The following is a 20,257-nucleotide window of genomic DNA, read 5'->3' on the forward strand; positions in this document are numbered from 1 at the left end:
GCCAAGTAGAACTTGAATGAATAAAATATATAGTATTTATGTGCTACTTCCTAAACATCAGTCCTCACGTTATGCACTGAACCTTCCTAGCAGCCCCACAATGGAGGGCCTCCCTTTACCACCATGAGGAACCTGATGCACAGAGAGGTGAAGCCACTTGAACAAAGTCACAGAGCAGGGAAGGCAGAGGCAGAAGCTTGGAGTGGGCCCAGGAGCCCCTGCTCAGATCCACTGTGCTCTCTGGCCTACCATGATGACTGTTCCTTCCTGTTCCCACTTCACCCACCCACTCCAGGGGGAGAGGGGCTCCCTGATCTGAGTCTAGAAGACAATTCTGCAGGTATTGGGCCTCTGTCCCTGTCCTGAAGGTTCAAATCACTTGGCTGGAAAAGCAGGCTCCAGGAGCAGCATGGCAGATGCTTCAGAGATCACAGACCTTGTGGTTGACAAACCTGGGTTCCAGTCTCCATTGTGTCCCCACTCAGCTTTGTGCCCCGGAGCAAGAGAGGGCCTCTCTCTGAGCCTCTGTTGCACATCTGTAAAACAGGATAGAGGAAGTTGCCCTCACTGATAGGACTGAAGTGAGGACAAAGTCAGGGAGACCCTCGAGGCCCATAGGCCATGGCCTATCCTAGGTCCCCCATGCCTGTCTGGTCCTGCATGCAGCAGGACACTGGAGATTCTGAGAGTGGCCCAGGGTTTTCTGGCTGCTGCCTGCTGTCAGGCAGCAGTGATGGATTGGCCTGGATGCACTCCTCTGCCTGGTGACTGTCTGCCTCGTGGCCCTGCTCAGGTCATACTACCCTGCTCGAGCCACTCTGGGTAGTGGCCCAGAACAAAGATGGCAGCTGTCATGTAGGGGAACAGATGGGTGGAAAATTGAGATAAAATAAGATGAAGGAGAAAGCAGAGAGGAGGTGGCAGGGGCAGGGAACATAAAAGGAAGCAGGGCTGTGGAGATGGAAGGAGGAGCTGGGATGCTGGGGAGCAGGGCTGAGGCTCTGCATGGAGGACCCCGGGTAGGCTTTGTCCAACCACAACAGCTCTGATGGTGATGGTGATAATGGCCATGCTGCGCCAGCTCCCAGTGGTGCCAGCACTATGTGCCCCAGTGACTTGGGTCGAACTGATGATCATCCCCCCGCTGCCCTTGCAAACCACCCTGGCTGGGGTCTCGGAGTAGGTGGGGGTCTGTGTCGTGTGGTTCCCCCCAGTCAGGAGAGCCTATTTCAAGCCTCCAGCCTCCTTTCAGAGAAGGTGAGAGGCTGGGAAGAGGCAGGGGTTCTTTTCAGCTGGGATGGCTCCTTTTAAAGACTCTCCCAAAGAATGTGGGGAAAAAGGTACACTCGTATATTGCTGGTGGGGTGCAAATTAGTGCAGCCACTCTGGAAAGCAGTGTGGAGATTCCTTAGAAAACTTGGAACGGACCCACCATTTGACCCAGCTATACCACTCCTCAGCCTATACCCAAAGGACTTAAAATCAGCACACTACAGAGATACAGCCACATCAATGTTCACAGCTGCTCAATTCACAATAGCCAGACTGCAACCAAACTAGATGTCCTTCAATTGATGAATGAATAAAGAAACTGTGGTATATATATACAATGGAATTTTACTCAGCTATAAAGAATAATAAAATTATGGCATTTGCAGGCAAATGAATGAAATTGGAGAATATCATGCTAAGTGAGATAAGCCAATCTCAAAAAAACAAAGGACGAATGATCTTGCTGATAAGCGGATGATGACACATAATGGGGGGTGGGAGGGGGGCAAGAATGGAGGAAGGAGGGACTGTATAGAGGGAAAAGAGGGGTGGGAGGGGTGGGGGGGAAGGAAAAGATAACAGAATGAATTAAACACCATTACCCTATGTAAATGTATGATTTTGCAAATGGTATGCTGTTACTCCAAGTACAAACAGAAACAACATGTATCCCATTTGTTTACAATAAAAATAAATCTAAAAGTAAGACTCTCCCAAGACCCCCACCCAGGGATTTCTTCTGGCTCAAGGAGAGGCTGCAAAAAATTGTAACCAATGGCCTGTGAGATCGTGGAGGAATGTCCCAGCTTCCTGCCTCTCAGAGTGCCATTCACAACCTCCAAAACACCCCCACAGGACTGAATCCCTGCTCATCAATGCACCTGCATTGGTTTTCTTTTTTCCCCCATCTTACCTGGGAAGCACCTGCCTCCCTAGGGTGGCTTATATTTGCATCCCACAGAGGCCCTTTAATCCACCCATTTTACATCGTAAATTCTGATGGACAGTTTCAAGAGGAACAGTAGTGCTGAAAATTTCCATAAAGCAAATGTGCCCTAGACTCCTGCAGGCAAGTGGTGATGAAAAGAAGTCTTAAAGAAGATCGGTATAGTAGTCAGCTTTCTGTTACTGTGACAAAACACCTGACATAATCCCACTTAAGGAGAGAAAAGGTTTTTTTTGGCTCACAGTTTCAGAGGTTCCTGTCCATGATTACTTGGCTCTGTTGCTTTGGGCCTGTGGTGAGGCAGCCCTACATGGTGGGGAAAGCATGCTGGAGCAAAGTCAGGAAGCAGGAGGTGGTTCGGGGAGACTCCCACTATCCCCTTCAAGGGCACACTCCCAATGACCTAACTTCCTTCAATGAGGCCCCACCTCCTTATAGCCTAGAGACCAAGCCTTTGACACACAGGCCTTGGGGAGCATTCAAAATCCAACTATGGCCAAGAGTTCATAGGGTGGTGTAAAGGGGTCCTGGGCAGGGGACAGCCTGGCAGAGGCCCTGTGGTGGGGGGCAGATGGCACAATTTTGGCAGAGAGTTAAGGGGTGCTATATGATCTAGGAAGTCATGTCACATCCCTGAGCCTCAGTTTCTTCTTCTGTCAACTGGTCCAAAGCTACCTGCTCCTCTCTTAGCCTCTGCAGAACAGAAGGCAGAATTTAGAGGTTCTAAATGAGAAAGGGGGTCCAAGCGTGGGACCCAAGAATAACAATGCAGGCATTGAATGCTTACCATGGAGGCACAAGGCAAGACCCTCCGTTTAGTTCACTCTTTATTTCTCCAAAGCCTTTGCCCTCCTGGAGTGACATCAACACCATGGGGTGGGAAACTATCAGAGAAACTCATATGCCAGTGGCTGCAAAGAATGCTGTCCACAGTAAGAAATTTAGTGAAGAAAAGTAAAGCAAGAGCAGACAGTGCAAGACAAGGGAAATCTTTTAAATAAGGCCTCTGACAGCAGATACTTGAAGCAGGTAGTGGAACTCATCATGTAAAGACTGGGATATGAGCAAGCCAAGGTCCTAGGGGCAGGAGGGACTCATTGGAGATACAGCAATGAGGCTGGTGTGGCTGGGACATGGTCAGCAAAGTGGAAGGGAATGATGGGAGAGGAGGAAGGAGAGAGTGTGGGTTCAGGTCCTCCAGGACTTTGTGAACCCAGCAAGGAGTTCAGTTTTTAACCTGCATGAGCAGGAATCTGGGAGTCACAAGTGGCCTGGAGGACACCCCTGATTTGTAGTGCAGGGTTGTCCTGGCTGAGGCAGAGGAAAGGCCCAGCGGAGGAGGCAGGCAGGTGACCGATGGTCCTGCTCTGTCCCGCTGCCAGGGGTCTGCTCCTATCCCTGAAGTGCTCCATCCCCTGGCATGTGCCAGGCAGGGGTGATGAGCTGCAAATGAACAGGCAGGCAGGAGCTTGATTTCCACCAGCCCTGGGTGAAGATGTGGTGTCCGCAATTAAACTCTGAGTTCTGAAAACATGGTCCTGAGGGGATGCAGGCAGGTGGCATCCTGGTGATTTAAATGATATACAACTTGAATATGGAGTGTCTAAGTGTTCTCTCCCGAGCTTCACGTGGGTAGAGACCTGCCTCATTCATTTGTTTAGTTAAGGAGCTACTTATTGGCACGACCTCCAGCTGCTGTCAGGTGGGGGAGACAGGGACCCTGGTGGTGGTTGGGGGCAACTCCACAGGTAGGGGGCGGCCAGAGGGGACTAACAACAACAGTCATCAATGGCTGGTTCTGGAGTCCCACTGAGTGTATGGCATTTGGAACATGCATCATGTAAATTAGAAGTGATGCTGTGTGTGTCCCTGTGAGGAGCCATATGGGGCAATTGAGGCACAGGGCAGAGAGAGGACTCACTCAAGTTCACAGCTGGTGAGTGACATGGGGCAGCGGCCTTGCATGACAGAAGCCTGAATATGGAGAGCTTGGCTTGGTCAGTTTTTCACACCGGTCCTGCACACCACCCATCATCCCTGGTTGACCTTCCCCTGGGCAGGGTTTTCCACATCACTAAGGCCAGGCTTGGGCTCAGTGCCTACAAGGGTGGTAGGTGGTGACAGGACCTCCCATGCCGTGAGCAAGGACAGGCGCACTCTCTACAGACAAGGTAGGCTGGGAGCAATCCTGGGCCCTGGATCGAGTGCTGGCCCCGCCTTGTCTCATGGGGAATGTGCACTTCAAGGTCATTATCATGGTTCCCATTTTGCAATGGGGAAACTGAGGCCCAAGGAGGCTAGAGAACTGCCAGGGTCTCCCAGGTACTGAGCATTGGGCTGGGCTTGGAATGGCCTGCAGCCCTAAGGCTTTGTCACTCTTTCTCTTTCTCTGAAGCTTGGACAGCCCAAAAGATCTGCCAGGGTGTCACCAAGCTCTTCTCAGGAAGAGAAGCTCACTAACACTCCAGATGACTTGTTCCACCACTGGACACTCTGTGTCCCCACAGCCACCTTGAGTCTTGACACTGGTGCCTTCTGGTGGCCACTTTTGCTGCTGTGGCCTCTGGACTAACTCAGCTGGACAGAGAGAGGGTGCCTCACCCCCCAGCACCCACACCCAGCATACTCTCCTGCCCCAAGGATGCTGACCTGAGTGGTGGACCTTCCCCTTCCTGGAAAAATCTGATTACCCTGCAGCCTTTGAAACTTAGTAACACAGGACTAACCAATGTCCATGATAATAGATGGTCTAATTCTCTGTGCAAACTGCAGGCTATCTTTACACTTAACTTGAAGATACTTATGAAGAAAATGGAAGAGACTGTTCCATAAGTTGCTACATTAAGAGACTTAGCTTTATTTCCCTGAAACCCAGTTTACTCAATGATTCTAGAATGTCTTATTGTTCTGTAATCATGCTGTTTTTAGGAAATTTATTTTTCTTTCTTTCTTTCTTTCTTTTATTAATTTTTTTTTTACTTCAGGTCTTATTGCCTGGGCTATTATGTTGTAGAACTGATTTTATGTAAGTATGAAAGATTGTAAGAATTTAAATAATTCTATATAAAAAAATGTTCTAATAACAAAATTTTTAATAAAGATTTTTCTCACTGTTATGTCCTTTTTATAATATTTTAGAGCAAGAGTATGAAGTTATATATTGATAATGAGGAGTCCTGGCATCATTGCTTGTAGCCATAGGATCCCAAGGCAAACTGTTACTTATTTGGGTCTCAGTCTTATTGTGCAGAAACACAGAATCTAAGGACAGATCATTTCTAAAGTTTTTAAGTTTTCTGTATTTGTTTTTCTTCATAGACTTGCACTTACAAAATAAATTTAGTAACAACTATTATTAGACTATGAAAACACATAAGAATTTTGAGAAAATGTAATATCCCCCTCTAAAATTGAAAATCATAAGACCTTCAGGGGTTTGTTGAACACATTCAGCAAATTAATGTTAAAATTATTTTTAGCTTAATGAAGTAATTTATATAATATGCAGTATTTATATAAAATGTCATATTTCATTTCTACAAGGCAGGATATTGTATTACAGAGAACAACATGTAGTCCATATTTTAATATGCAGGATATTAGGAAGAACATTATCATTTGGAGATGAAGTTATGCAAATCTTGTATAAATATATTACTGCACTTTAAAATTTAACATAAAAATTTACACAGTAGCACTAAGCCACTTTAACACACACTTTTCAGTTCATTAGTCCAAGAAATATTTAAAGAGTGCTTAGTATGTGCTAATAACTCTCCCAGATAACCAGGATACCCAGTGAACAAAACTGACAGATACACTACCTTTAAAATGAACTTACTGGGCTGGGGGTGTAGCTTAGTAATAGCACTTACCCAACATGGGTGAGGCCCTGGGCTTTATTCCCAAGTGCAGCCAAAAACAAACAAGCAAAAACAAAAATAAAAAGGCAAAAAAAAAAACATACTCTAGGGTACATGATGGATATGGGGGACTGGGAGAGGTGGAAGGACAGACAGAAGAGAGGAATTAAATAGCTTGTCAGAGATACAGGGAGAAACATTCAGATGGGTGTGTGTGTGAGGAAGGGTGCAAGGGTCTGTGAAGATGGCTGTTGTCATGAGTACCTTGAAGCTCTCTGAGGAGAAATGAAAAGTCATGGGAAGACTGGTTGCAGGGAAGTGACACAATCATGGATATTTAAGAGAATTGCTATGTCTGTTCCATTGAGAAAAGACTGACGCAAGGAATGGCAAAAGTGGGGAACCAAATTATAAGCATGTAGCAAATAAAAAGTTTGGAATCAGTGACCCACAGTGAACATGGTGGGAAACATTGGTTTCTGGTTGTATTTCAAAGGTAGCATCAAATGAATTTGATAATAGAGAGATGAGAAAGACAGAAGCCAAAAGTGATCTTAGATTTCTCACCTGAGCATCTATAAGGTTGGAGTTACATTAGCTCAGATGAAAAAGAAAAAGGAAGAGGGTTTTTTGAAATAAGGAATGCTTTGTAAATTCAATCATGGCTTTCATTTTCTATACTATAGGCAAATATGTTTGAAAGAAAAATGGAATGTTTTCATTTCCTTCTGGTATGGAATGTTTTATAATATTTCATGTTTTTTTATTTGTTAGGCACTATAATGTTATATATCCAAACCATCTGAATAGTCTGAAAATTCTTCCCTAGCATGAAATTCTGGCAGGTTTACATTTTCTTGAATTTTAACTGGGACAATAATAAGCTTTCAATCATTTAAAGTGCTACTGAAATATTTCAAATTCAGTTTACATGCAGTAACTATATTTTTTAAAAATTTATCATTAACCATTTACTAGCTGACATATGCCTTTTGATTAACAAATCAAAAAGTGGGAGATATATAAAAGAATATTTTTCAATTACTCCTCTGAAAGGGCATTAATATCCAAATTATATAAAGAACCCAAAACACTTAAGACAAACCAAAAAATACCTCCTAATATTCCAATTAATAAATGGTCAAATGATCCAAACAGACATTTCTCAAAAGAAGAAATGCAAATAGTCAACAAATATATGACAAAATTTAAACATCCTTAGTGATCAGGGAAATGCATATCAGCTACACTGAAATTTTATCTCACTTCAATTAGAATGGCAATAATAAAGAACACAAATCTCAGTCATTGCTGGCAAGGACTTGGAGAAAATGCAAACTTATACATCATTGGTGGGACTGTAAATTAGTATGACCACACTGGAAAGCTGTATGAAAATTCTTCAAATGGTTAGGAACCTCCATATAATCTAGCTATCCTACTGTTCAATAGTTAACCTAGAGAACTAAAATCAGAAAATTATGGTGATACATGTGTATCAATGTTCATAGTAGTGGAATTAACAGTCAAGTTACAGAATCAACCAAGCTGCCTGTCAATAGAAGAATGAATAAAGAAAATGTGGTATATAAAGAGATTGGGGTTTTACTCAGGTGTAAAGAAGAATGAAATGATGTCATTTGCTGGTAAATGGATGGACCTGAAGAACATCTTGCTAGGTGAAATAAGCCAGACTCAAGCATCAAATGTCTTCTAAGTGGAAGCTAAAGAAAAAAAAGAGAAAATAAACAGGTATTGAAAAAGGAGAGCTCATGTAAATAGAAGGGAGACTAATAGAGTAAATGAAGATCAAGGGGGTAGGGGAAAAATGGGGAAGTGCTGAGGAATTATGTCTATCAAACTGTGCTACGTCCATGTCTGACTACACCACAGTGAATCTGGCTTATATATGCAACTATGATGTACTAATTAAAATAATAATGATAGCAATAGTAGAAGGGAGATCAGTAGAGTAGAACCAAGAGTTCAGGAGGGTGGAGTGGGAAAGGAGACACACAGGGGAATGAGATTGATCTAATCATGCTATGTTCATGTGCAAATATCACATAGTGAGTCTCACTATTATAATTACAAAGCACCCCCCACCAAAAAAAAAATCCTTAAGAGTTTAAGGTTCTAAATTTTAAGGAACAATGTTGTACAGGGGAATTTTAGTCAGGGCAAGAAGAAAATAAAGGCAAAGAAGAGTAAGAAATGAGAAATGGGGTTGTTGTCAGGCTTCAGGTGATCTGAGAGGCCATGATCAATTTAAGGTAGTGATTCACTGCCTCTGGGGAGTCAGATCCGCCTTTCTAAATTTGATGTCAAATACAGAGTCTATCCTCATAAGAAATGTCCTGACATTCAAATTTTTGCTTACAATTTTAGAAAATTCAGGGATTCCCAAAGACTTCCAAGTGTAGATGTCTATGTTTTTAGGAGTAAATCTGAAATGCTCCAGTTGTAGATTTCTTCTCTAGAATTGAACCAATACAAAGTCAATATTAGAAAGAATGTTATCGATGAAAACCATTCAAGCTTTTACTAACCTTCAGAAAATGTCTGTCTCTTCACTATAAAAGAGTGTACATGGAGGGGGCATTTGCATGTAGTCAAAATGATTAACACTTTATATAAGAGCTTTTATAGTAAAGATGAGGGTCAAAAAAAATGGAATCATCTGGTCCAGAAGACATGTCTTCCATCCTCTGCCCCACTCCCAGCACCCAATTATTTTGAGCTGCTTAATACATTTATCATAATTAAAACACTAGTGTGAAGCAAATTTATGGGCACTTAAAATAATGTCAAATACAGAAACTTATTAGTAAGAATCTCACTGACTGATTTTTCTTTTTTGTCTACTACTTATGTATTTTGAATATAAAGTGTTCTAAGATGAAGAGCATGTAAAGCTTCCCTACTTATGACTCAATTCCTTGGGTTGTAACTTGAAGTGACTGATATCTAGCAGTTTAATTAAAATAAAAGTTTAATGAATGTATATTGAGTTCATTTCCCTGGTGATGAAAATGTTAGATATGATGGCATAGCAGTGAAATTCTTTTTTTATTTTTATTTTACAGACTGCATTTTGATTCATTGTACACAAATGGGGTACATCATTTCATTTCTATGGTTGTAGATGATGTAGATTCACACCATTTGTGTAATCATACATGTTCCTAGGGCACTGATGTCTGTCTCACTCCACCATCTTTCATACCCCCACCCCTCCCCATCTCATTTCCCTCTACATAATCCAAAGTTCCTCCATTCTTCTCTTAACCCATACCCCAAACCCCCATTAGGTATCTTCATCCAATTATCAGGGAAAACATTCAGCCTTTGGTTTTTTGGAATTGGTTTGTTTCACTTAGCATGATATTCTCCAATTCCATCTACTTACCTGTAAATGCCATAATTTTATTCTTCTTTATGTAGAGTCTCTACATTGGCAAATCCTAAAAGACATTTCAAGATTCTCTCCACCCCAGATATCCATTTCTGAATCATAAATTCCTATCTCTTTTACTATAAAAGCTCTTACATAAAGTGTTCATCATTTTGGCTACATGCAACTGCCCCCTCCAGCTACATTCTTTTATAATGAAAAGACAAACATTTTCTGGAGGTTAGTAAAAGCTTGAATGGTTTTCATTGGTAGCATCTTTCTACTATTGACTTTGTATTGGTTCAATTCTATCAACAAAAAATAGGTCACCAGCCATAGTAGGGGTCCTGACAGGTAATGTTCTCTCTCCTTTCCTCCTATCCATTTCTATCTGGGGAACAAGATACCAGCAGAAATTTAATTTCCAGTTAAAACCCCTGTAGTCATATCTGACCCAGCCATGTATTCAAGGCCTCATCGCTCATTGCATCAATGATGGGCTTACGGCTCTTCCTGTCTTCCTTGATTCTTGCCAGCAAGTGCTCCAGCCACCCTAAAGCACATTCACAGTGTGCATCCAGAAAAGTCACGACCTGCCCTTTTGAAGCAGCTGCTCCTGGAAGATGGGCCCATATTAACCCTGAGTGCTCTTCCATTCTGATAATTTTTACTGTTACTTCTAAATTTTTCATGTAATTCTCTAATGACAACTTGAGAAAATGGTTTTCACTGACATCATCTACCAAGATGGCCTCAGAGAGCAGGTAGTGTAGGGAGTGATTTACAACACTAAACAGTTCTAAGGGGAATGCTCCAAGCTTCATGATGAAGCACAATGACTACCTTGCATCTGGAAGTTCTTCAGGGTAGATTTTGTCTTGCACCCTTCCATCTTACATCTGGCAGACTTCTATTAAGGGCAGTCAAATCACAGGCCATAAGGTTAAACTGATTGATTTTGAACAGCTCTTTCATTTTCTCCTGGTCATCCTTAGGAATCAGCACAGCCTTTCCCATTTCTCCTGGGCCTTCTTGGTTTCTTGAAATAACAGCCCTGTGCAGGCAACAGGGACCTCTCCTTCTTGTCATCACACTTGGTACTTTCACTGAAGTAGAGTAGAAAGAAGACATCCACAAGGACCCACATCAGTGAAGTGGCCAGAACCACCTTACAGTAAACCAGTATCCTCATGTATTTACTTGATTTCTAGTTAACATGGAGATTGGAGGCAAATGCTCTTGTGATAAATCCAAGCCACAGAGGTAAACTCCAGGTTGAAAGCAAGATGCATCCCATGTATGTAGTGCTTGGAAATTTCAAAAGGTCTTGAAAATATTCATCCTCAAAATACTTCAACAGAATTACATCTGCTATTGTGGCCAAGGATTCCATGAAGAGAGAAAGGGCGGTCCACACACTTGATTCAGTCTCTGATCAAGCCCGGCGGCAACCGATCAGCTGCACCCGAGTGCATTGCTCACTACACCTGCACTCACCTGGATCCCAGGCTGGCCCCAGAGAGTGCTGCTCTGTGTGCAGCCCCAGCTCCTGCCCATGCTCTCTGCACACTTCTTCCCAAGCAGAGAAAGCTAGCTCTGGCCTCCACCTCAGCCAGCCCCAGAGAGGTGCCCTCACAGAGCAGGAGCAGGCTGTGGGACTCCATTAGCAACAGCAGTGTGGGCACCCAGGCTGAGGAGACCCAGTGAGGAGTTTAGCACATTGTGATCTCAGCAGAGCCACCCTGCCTCTCACTTCGTTTTCAAATGAAGTGCTTGGCTTTGAAGACTTGATCCTAAGTGTTTTAAATCATAAAAGAGGTGATAAAATCTATTTCTGATTAAAATCTCAATTCATGGACTGGGGATATCACTCAGTTGGTAGAGTGTTTGCCTCACAAGTACAAGGTTCTGGGTTCAATCCCCAGCACACCACACACACACGGCTCAATTCATTAATTATAAAATATTATGCACTTTAAACTCTTGATTAAATAAGTCAAAAGAACTAAGTTTCTACATCAGAATTGAAACATCTCACCTTTTCTCACTTTGGTGAATGAATCAAGTGATGAAAACAGCTTCATTATCTTCACTTAGCATTTCAAATATTGACTAATAAAAAATTAGTCTGGGTTGGTTCCACAATCTAGTTACTGTGAATTGAGCTGCTATAGACATTGATGTGACTGGGTCACTGTAGTATGCCTATTTTAAGTCCTTTGGGTAGAGGACAAGGAGTGGGATAGCTGAGTCAAAGGATAGTTCCATTACAGGTTTTCTAAGGAATCTCCACACTGCTTTCCAGAGTGGCTGAATCATAAACAGTGTGACTCCACTTCCTGTACAACCAGAGAAATGAAAGTTGTACCCCATTTGTGTACAATGAATCAGAATTTTTTAAAAAAATTAGTCTGCCTGTGCTATGAATATGTCTAAGCAGTCATTGGTATTTTCCTTTTATATAAATAGTAATTGTAAAATATTCATAGCCACCCTTCTTGGCTTCCTCTCCTCCCTTTTTCCCCTTCCTTCCTTCCTCCTTCCCTCTTTCTCTTCCCCCCCTCCTCCTCCTTCTTTTCTCTTTCTCTCTCCCCACCTCTCTCTCTCTCTCTCTCTCTCCCTTTTTCAGATTATAGGTGAGATTTCATAGAATTTAACTGCTTGATGCCCATACAGTCCCATATGGGGTTTTGACCAGGTGGTCCTGGTAGGTGGTAGAGAGATGGGTGGGATTCTGAGCTGTGGGGAAGTAACTGGTGACAGGTGGAGCTGAAGCAGACATCCCATGAGTCCCTGGACATCGCCTAGCCTGTTCCTCCACAGCATCACATCAGTGATGACCATCAGTTATCGTCTCTTCTAAACTTCTCTGTCCTGTGCAGTCTCACTCTTGCCCCCAACACCTGTTCTTCCACTCTGCTTCCTCCTTTCCCAGATCTGCCTCAGGGGACAACTTATTGAGAAGACATGAGCATCTTATAGGACTGGACTTTTTTTTTTCTTTTTAAAATTGCTTTTAGTTATAGATGGACACAATATCCTTATTTTATTTATTTATTTTATATGTGGTGCCGAGGATTGAATGTGGTACCTTACATATGCTAGGCCAGTGCTCTACCACTGAGCTACAATCCCAGCTCTAGGTTTGACCTTTGGTTCAACACCCTCATGGGAGAGCCCAGATGCAGTCCACACAGTGCAAGAATAGCCACCTAAAGGTTTGGGGTCTGGGTTCATGATGCAAGGGCCAGTTCCTAGAGGGTGCAGGTCATCAGGGGTGCTGGGGTTCTAGGACTGGAGGATCGGTATGTTCTCTAAAGATGGGGAGGGGGCAAGGCTTCAAGGTGGTCAAGCCTGCTGAGATCACAGCCATGTTGAAGGCAGAGGGGACAAAGAGGAAGAACAGCAGCACTCCTGACACCCAGGTACAGTCTAGGGAACAGACCCATGTGCAAAGTGACTGAGGGAGCCTCAGAGCACTTGAGGACTCATGAGGTGACAGTGGTCAGGCTGGGCCTTTCCATTAACCCAGCCTGCGCCTTTCCATTAACCCAGCCTGCCTTGAGAAGCTCTGGCTTCACAGGGGACAGCTGTGGCAGCACCTGGGAAATGTACTTGTGTGGATTGAAGATGGGAAGAGAAACTGAGGTGGTATTAAGAAAAGAACAATGTAGAGAGGAAGGCCAATTGCTTGCAGCAAGGCCAGCCCCACTGATCATGAAGTCCATGTGTGGGACTGCTTCTGAGTGGCCTTTTTACCCTGAGAAAGTTGGAAGAAACTTGAAACCTAGCTCATGGCAGCACAGTGCCTAGAGCAGTAGAGATGGAGAAAATGCCCCAAGTTTCATCTGAAGGGGAGCTCCACTGCTGTGTGAGTGCTAGAAAGCTCTACCCTCAGCTGGAATGAGCCAGCAAGTGCAGAGAGGTCAGTCACCAGCTCCTGCCAATGTTGGAGATGCTGGGTTGACAAAGAAGCAAAGCTAAGGATTCCAGCTCTCTGCCCTCAGGAAGCTCACAGAAGTTAGGAAAACAGGCCCTAGGGGTTGACCACTAGGCTATGGCCTGTCTGGGAGCTGCCTAGAGTCATTTCCTACACTATTTTACCTTTGAAATCAATCAGTTATTTGGGATAGTTCACATTTTAATATTTTAAGAAGATTATGACCACACATTCTGAAACATCCCTATTGTTACATTCAGATTTTTCTTTTAAAAATTATTTAACCTATCATTCACCATATAAATATTAGAGAAGGAAAAATGAAAATAAAGTCACTGACCATAAATATGAAAGTAAGATATGGTATTTCCATATTGGTTTTTACATTTTTAAAAGGTGTCCTTCCCCATTATTGGGGAGGACACTAGGTGCACCTAACCACCAAGTCATATCCCCAGCCCTTTTTTATATTTTATTTATAAACAGGGTCTCCCTAGGTTGCTTAAGGCCTCACTGAATTGCTGAGAATTGTTTTGAACTTGAGATCTTTCTCCCTCAGCTTCCTGAACCACTGGGATTATAGGTGTGCCCCACTGCCTCTTAAGAATTTGAATTCTGAATATAATCAGAATAACCTGGTAAGTAGTGAAGGAAGCTCATAATTGAAAGTAGGAATAAAGATCAGTTAGTGGATGTGAACAGGAGGGGACAGCCTGGGTTCTAGCTCCACCTCTGCCATTGCTGTGGCCTGTGACACTAACTAATGTCTCTGCCTCAGCTTTCCATCTATAAAATGGGGACAGTAGTAATGCCTATCTTACAGGAACAGTTTGATGACTCACTGAATATTATATATATATATATATATATATATATATATATATATATATATGTATATATTCCTTAGAAAGATTTCTGACCAGGTAGAAATGTAGGTTCACTATTATTAGGTTAAGTGTAAATAATATTTCAAGAAGTAATAGTTGATCAAAATTTTTTTGTGGTAGTTGGACTGTTATACAGTTAAAAAGTACAAAACATTCAGAATTTGAAGAGTAGAAGGGTACTTCAAAACACATGTCCAGAAAGGAAGGGTTCTGACTTTTGGCACCTACTCCTGAGGGCCTTTAAGTGGTCAGCAAGACCATAAAGACATACAGAGATGCACTGTGGAGGTGTAATGGGAAGAAACAGTTTGTTTTCTCCATTGCTAGGTCTGTGGAATGCCATTCACCTGCTGAGCAAGGCCATTTCCTGCCCTTGGATGATGCTGGGGTTCTCCTCCAATGTATGTGAGAGTACAGCTCTTAGGAAGAAAGACCTCTCTCACAACTGGGACAGTGTCATCCTCATCAGCAGGGAGCCCTCAAGGAAGTGTTGGGTGCTTCACTTCACTGGTGAATCATGGAAAGCGTGGACATGCAGTGCTCAGTAAAGTCACTCACTTGGTCTCTCACACTTGAGATGGTCAGAGACACAGGAGTCGTCAAGGTCTGGCAGCTCTTCATTTTTTTTTCTTTCTTCTTTCTGTTTTCTTTTTGGAAACAATGATGGGAATCAAGTTCAGTGGCCTTTAGGTACACAAACTTCATTTATACCTATTTTCATATTCACTTTTTATGACTTTTGAAGATGAATGCAGATAGTGTGGGGAATCTGGGCCATGCAGGGGTTGGCACAGATGACACCAGCCTGGAACCTGGCTTGGCAGCTTGTCTTCTACCCATGAAACTGTGGGAGACTCCATACAGCATGAGACTTCTCCATGTGAGGTCTGTGAGTCTCTGGATAAATTAAAGCAGTTCTGACAATGAGGAGTGAATGCATGGGGGAGAACCTGCCCCCACTTGTGTGTGGTCCAGAACTCTCTGTCACTCGAGACCTCCTGGTCTGGGGAACATGGGACAGTGTCACTGAGGAGACGGTTCGCTTTCTCACAGGGATGGACTGAGAGGCAGTGACTCCAGGCAGGTGCAGAGGCAGCAGTTACAGGTGGAGTGGGCCCATGTGAGGAGAATGGGGTCCCTCCTGTGGTGTGGCTGTGAATCCATCTCCCACCCATGGACATGGGAGGCATGTAGCACTGGGGCTCGGGCACCTGGTAGGTGTGGACAGGGAGGACAGCCTGCTGGTGCCCTCAGCTGCAGGAGCACACTGGCCCCATCCCACCTCCTCCTGCCCTCTTCCAGGAGTTAGCTCTGTCAGACAACATCAGCACCTGATTATACATGACATGCAAACTTGTATGATTGGGTTCTGGATACCTGTGGAACCAACATGGGAGGATGTGTCCTGGGACAGAGTAAACAATCCCTACACTTGCAGGGAGGAAGTCTGAAAACCCCCTTCCAACAGCTGAGGTTCCATGGAAAATGACTGGACAGATAAGGACCAGCACAGCAGGTATTTAGAGGCATTTTAGTAAGCCCATGCCAAGGTGTGGCCGAATTCACTAAAGAGTGCCCAAGCTAAGCCCTTCTCACTGTCCTTTCTCCTCTTCTCATTCACCCATATCTGCTTGTTTTCCCAGAGTAGAGGCCAAATGTCAGATTAGATGGAGTGACTGCTCGCAAACATCTGATGGCTGGAGAGGAATTGACTTGGATAAAGGTGATATAGCAAGAAGCAATAGCTTCACAGCTCCTGAAATGAAGTATGACTCTAGATTCACTCTTGCAGAGGCAATCTCAAAGTAAGAGACTTCTCTCATATTTTAAATCTTGATCTAAATTATGTGGAAAGCAAGAATTTGGAAGCTTAAACAAATTTACCAGCTGCTGGTTGCAAGCCAGCCTGTGATGAATGTTCTCAGGTGTGCAGGAGCAGGTAAGGCATCATGGTGTCCTCTGGGAAACTCTGGAGCATGATGGAGGAAGAATCATGCTGTGACACAGCTGGGGCTTATACAATGCCCAGGGGATGGAAATAGCAGGCTGCTCACCAGCAAAGGAGGGGACCAAGCACTTCCTGGATAGAGATGCAGTACAGAGCTGCACATTTTAGGCAAAACAAAGAACATTCTCGTGAGAGGAGAGAAGTCAAAAGGATCAGGAAGAGACTCATGTGGGAGGTTTGGGTGCCTCTCTCCGAAAACAAAAACAATGTTCCTCCCTAATGGCTTCAATTCCTTTTTGTTAATTTGTTGAACCCCTTTATTTTTGCCATAAAAAATTCATCAAAAAACAACTAGAGGTAGGGCTAGTGTGGCTGTGGTATGGGGGAGACACACTTTTCCTGAACTGTTGCCTGGAAGTGGCTGCCAGCCCCAGTCTAATCCAGGGCTACTTCGAGGAATAGGCACCTGGAGATGTCCCTGGAGGGGTTGTCCATTCGTGGCCCTGGGCAGAAACTACAGCATGACTGGGGAACAGGGTTTGTAACAGAGAGAAAGAAGGGAGTTGGTAGGTGTGTGCAGAGAGGAAGGTCCCTTGGAAGGCCCCTTGGTCAGGGGACTAGAGCTTCAGTTCAGCCTGGGCCTCTGCTGTCGGCAGTCAGCAGAAGCCAGCCCACTAAGCCTGGAGGTGAGGATGTAGGGGTGACTCCTCAAGGCTTAGGAAAGTGCCAGCTGTCTTGTCTATCTGAAAAACCACAAGACTTTTTAATATTATCACTTTTTCTGATGAAAACTTATACCTCTGTGTTAGTTTACGTACTTTCATTCAATATATCCAATTTCTAAGTAAACAGCAGTAAATAAAATATATCCCTGCCATTGTGGAAGTTAACAGGTTTCATAGAGGAGGCAGAAACTGAACAAATGACCTTTACAGTGCTATGTATTAGAGCATACAAGAGAACAGGCTATGTGAATACTTTCCAGGAGGACCAGGGTGACGGGTATGGACTGGGAAAACCCTCATGGTGCACTTCCTAGAAGAGATGCTACTTAAGCTATGATCTTCCTGCTGTCTTTAAAAAGCATACTGATGGCATCAATATTTACTGATGACCCAAGCCATGATCATGTCTATTAACTACATGTATGCTAAAACACTGTTTTTCTGTCTCTTCTCACACTGAATTCTATACAAGATATTCCTATGTCCAGAAAGAGGACTGATAGGCTCAAGGAATCAAACAATCAAGGGGGGCTTTTAAAAACTGTGTGCTATTTGATTTTCATATCATGAGAACCTGTTTAGATATTATTTGCGTAATCAGATTTTTAAATAAAACATCCAAAACATTGATCCACTCTTCTTGTACTCAATGTGCACATTACTTCTGGTGTATTCCTTGCCCAGTTTGTTAGGATATTTTAAACAGTGGAACAATATGCTAACCCAAAGCAGACTGATTCACTACTGAAGAAAGTTTAAGTGGCAAAAAATTATCCTGACAGCCAATCAACTATTTCTTATAATCCCCATCCACTGCTCCTAATTCTGCCTTCTCACAAACAAGAATATCATTAATCTCTGTGTCAGAGGTCCCAAGACCACTTCCAGATTCAATGATTTGTTAGAACACAGAGGACTCAAAAGATAGTCATCCTCTTTGCTAATATTTATTACACTGAAAAACACAATCCAAAATCAGCAAAGAAAAAAGTCATAGGAGGTGAAGCTCAGAGGAAACCAGCTGCAGGTTTTCAGAGCCTTCTCCCAGAAGAATCACACAGGAATGCTTAATTCCTCCAGCAACGAGTTATAGCAACATATGTGAGATGTTGCTGACCAGCAAAGATCATTCGAGATTTAGTGTCCTGGATTCTGACTCAGGACTGGGATTACAGGAGTGCACCACTGCAACTGGCTATTTAATTTGCTTTTTAAAGCTGCAGTCCTAGTGGGTTTTGTGTTGAACCACAGACAAAACTTCAATACTATCACATTGTATTAATAATCCTATTAATAATCTTTCATTTGCTGAAGTATAGTGCTCCTACCTACCAAGATGTTTTGAATTGTAATTGCATGTGGCTCAAGTTGACTATTCTTTTTAATTTTGTGTCTTGTGAAGATTAGTGAGGGCTCCAGAGCCAATTCAAATGTTGGTACTATATAATAGCAATGACATCATGAGCAAATTAGCTTAAATTCTGTGTGCCTCTATTCCCTTATCTGTAAATTTGGGAATAGTATTTGTATCTATTTCAGCATTATACAATAAAACAAATTATATAAAACATGAGAAGTCTTGTATGGTATGTGGCACACTGTAATTATATAATAAACTTTATTATTATTAATAATATAAACTATTGATAATAATGTTAGGATCAAGAGCAAAGTGCTAGTGTACTTCTCTCAGAGACAACACAAGTCAAATATTTTGAGACTATCAATTTAATCAGATCTTTAGTCAGTTTATATTTAAAGTGCATTTTAAAAACCTTCAAGATGATAAGTTAAATATTCATAATTAGCAATTTTTAGTTATGTTAAGAAATTATAATCTCTAAACTTAACCATTTATCATTTCTCATATACTGGTGTGAAGAAAAATCAAGATAGACTACACTGGTTTAAAACATGCTTCTCAGCTGGGCACAGTGGCTCATGTCTGTAATCTCAGTGGCTTGGGAGACTGAGGCAGGATGATCAGGAGTTCCAAGCCAGCCTCAGCAAAATGAACAAGCTAAGCAACTCAGTTTGACTCTTCTGTAAATAAAATACAAAATAAGACTGCGGATGTGGTTCAGTGGTCAAGTGCTCCTGAGTTCAATCACCACTACCAAAAGAAAACAAAAAAAAAGTATCTCTATCACAGAAGTCAATTTCAACTGTTCAAGAAATTCCTTTATCAGAAGGTTGGCAGAATAGGAGATAAATACATTACTGAGTATTGCCTCAAAATAGCAAAATGATGAAAATAAAATGTTAAAATGATAATCAGCCAGGTGCAGTGGTATAGGTTTGAAATCCCAGTGGATCCAGAGGCTGAGGCAGGTGGATTAGGAGTTCACAGACAGACTCAGCAAAATTGAGACACTAAGCTACTCAGTGACACACTATCTCTAACTAAAATATGAAATAGGTTTGGGGATGTGGCTCAGTGGTTGAGTGCCCCTGAGTTCAATCCCCAGTAACACCCCCCCCAAAAAAAATAACCAAAGTACAATGGGAAAAAAAGCATTTTAGACCCTTCTTCTTTTATTAATAAGGAAAATCAAAGATGTACTAATTAAAAAGTCTATTGAAGAACAAATATGTATAGCACTTGTCATCTGCAATTAGAAGAACTAAAATTCAGAGGTAAAATGTAACATCTGGAATATTAACTTCAGTGGTAGTAGGAAGTATCAAAATATATTTCATTACCAAATTTGAAAAACTCATAAATGACCTCTAAAAATAAAAACAAATGACAAAGGAAGATAAATCGGTGATTGGTGTATATGTCTAGGGCATGTAAAATTTATTCTTACTAATATAGTCATATTCCTAAATCAAGGGATGAGGTTTTACATCCAAACAAATGTTTGTTACACAGCTTCTAACAAACCCACATTTTCAGTTCATTACATCTACGACAAGTCCTTGAATCTTACACACCTTATCCATCCTATTTGCACCTTAGAGGAGTCAGGGTACCACAGGGTCTCCTCTTAGGAGCACAGCTGCACAATTGTTCAGATCACTGCAGAAAGCTAATTTTGGGACTTTTGACAAGTTATTAAATTCCTCTAAGTCTGTCTCCTCACTTATAAAATACAAATAAGACCTCATAGGCATTTTGAGAGGATGAATTAGAATAGATTAAATGACACATAAAATAAATTTACTTTAAACTATTTTAAAGTAACAGTTCTGTAGCATTAAGCACAATCACATTGTTGTGCATCCATTACCAAGGGTGTGTTGGAAGTACTCAAGACTGAATGCACAGGAACTGCTCAG

The 20,257-nt window shown here is 42.4% G+C and overlaps 1 pseudogene; it reads right to left on the reverse strand.

Annotated features, from left to right (window-relative positions):
- Positions 1-9,347: 9,347 nt before the first annotated feature.
- Positions 9,348-10,667, reverse strand: LOC124974532 (polypeptide N-acetylgalactosaminyltransferase 13-like; annotated as a pseudogene).
- Between the last annotated feature and the right edge of the window lie 9,590 nt (positions 10,668-20,257).

Source organism: Sciurus carolinensis, unplaced genomic scaffold, assembly GCF_902686445.1.
Source record: "Sciurus carolinensis unplaced genomic scaffold, mSciCar1.2, whole genome shotgun sequence".
Lineage (NCBI taxonomy): Eukaryota > Metazoa > Chordata > Mammalia > Rodentia > Sciuridae > Sciurus > Sciurus carolinensis.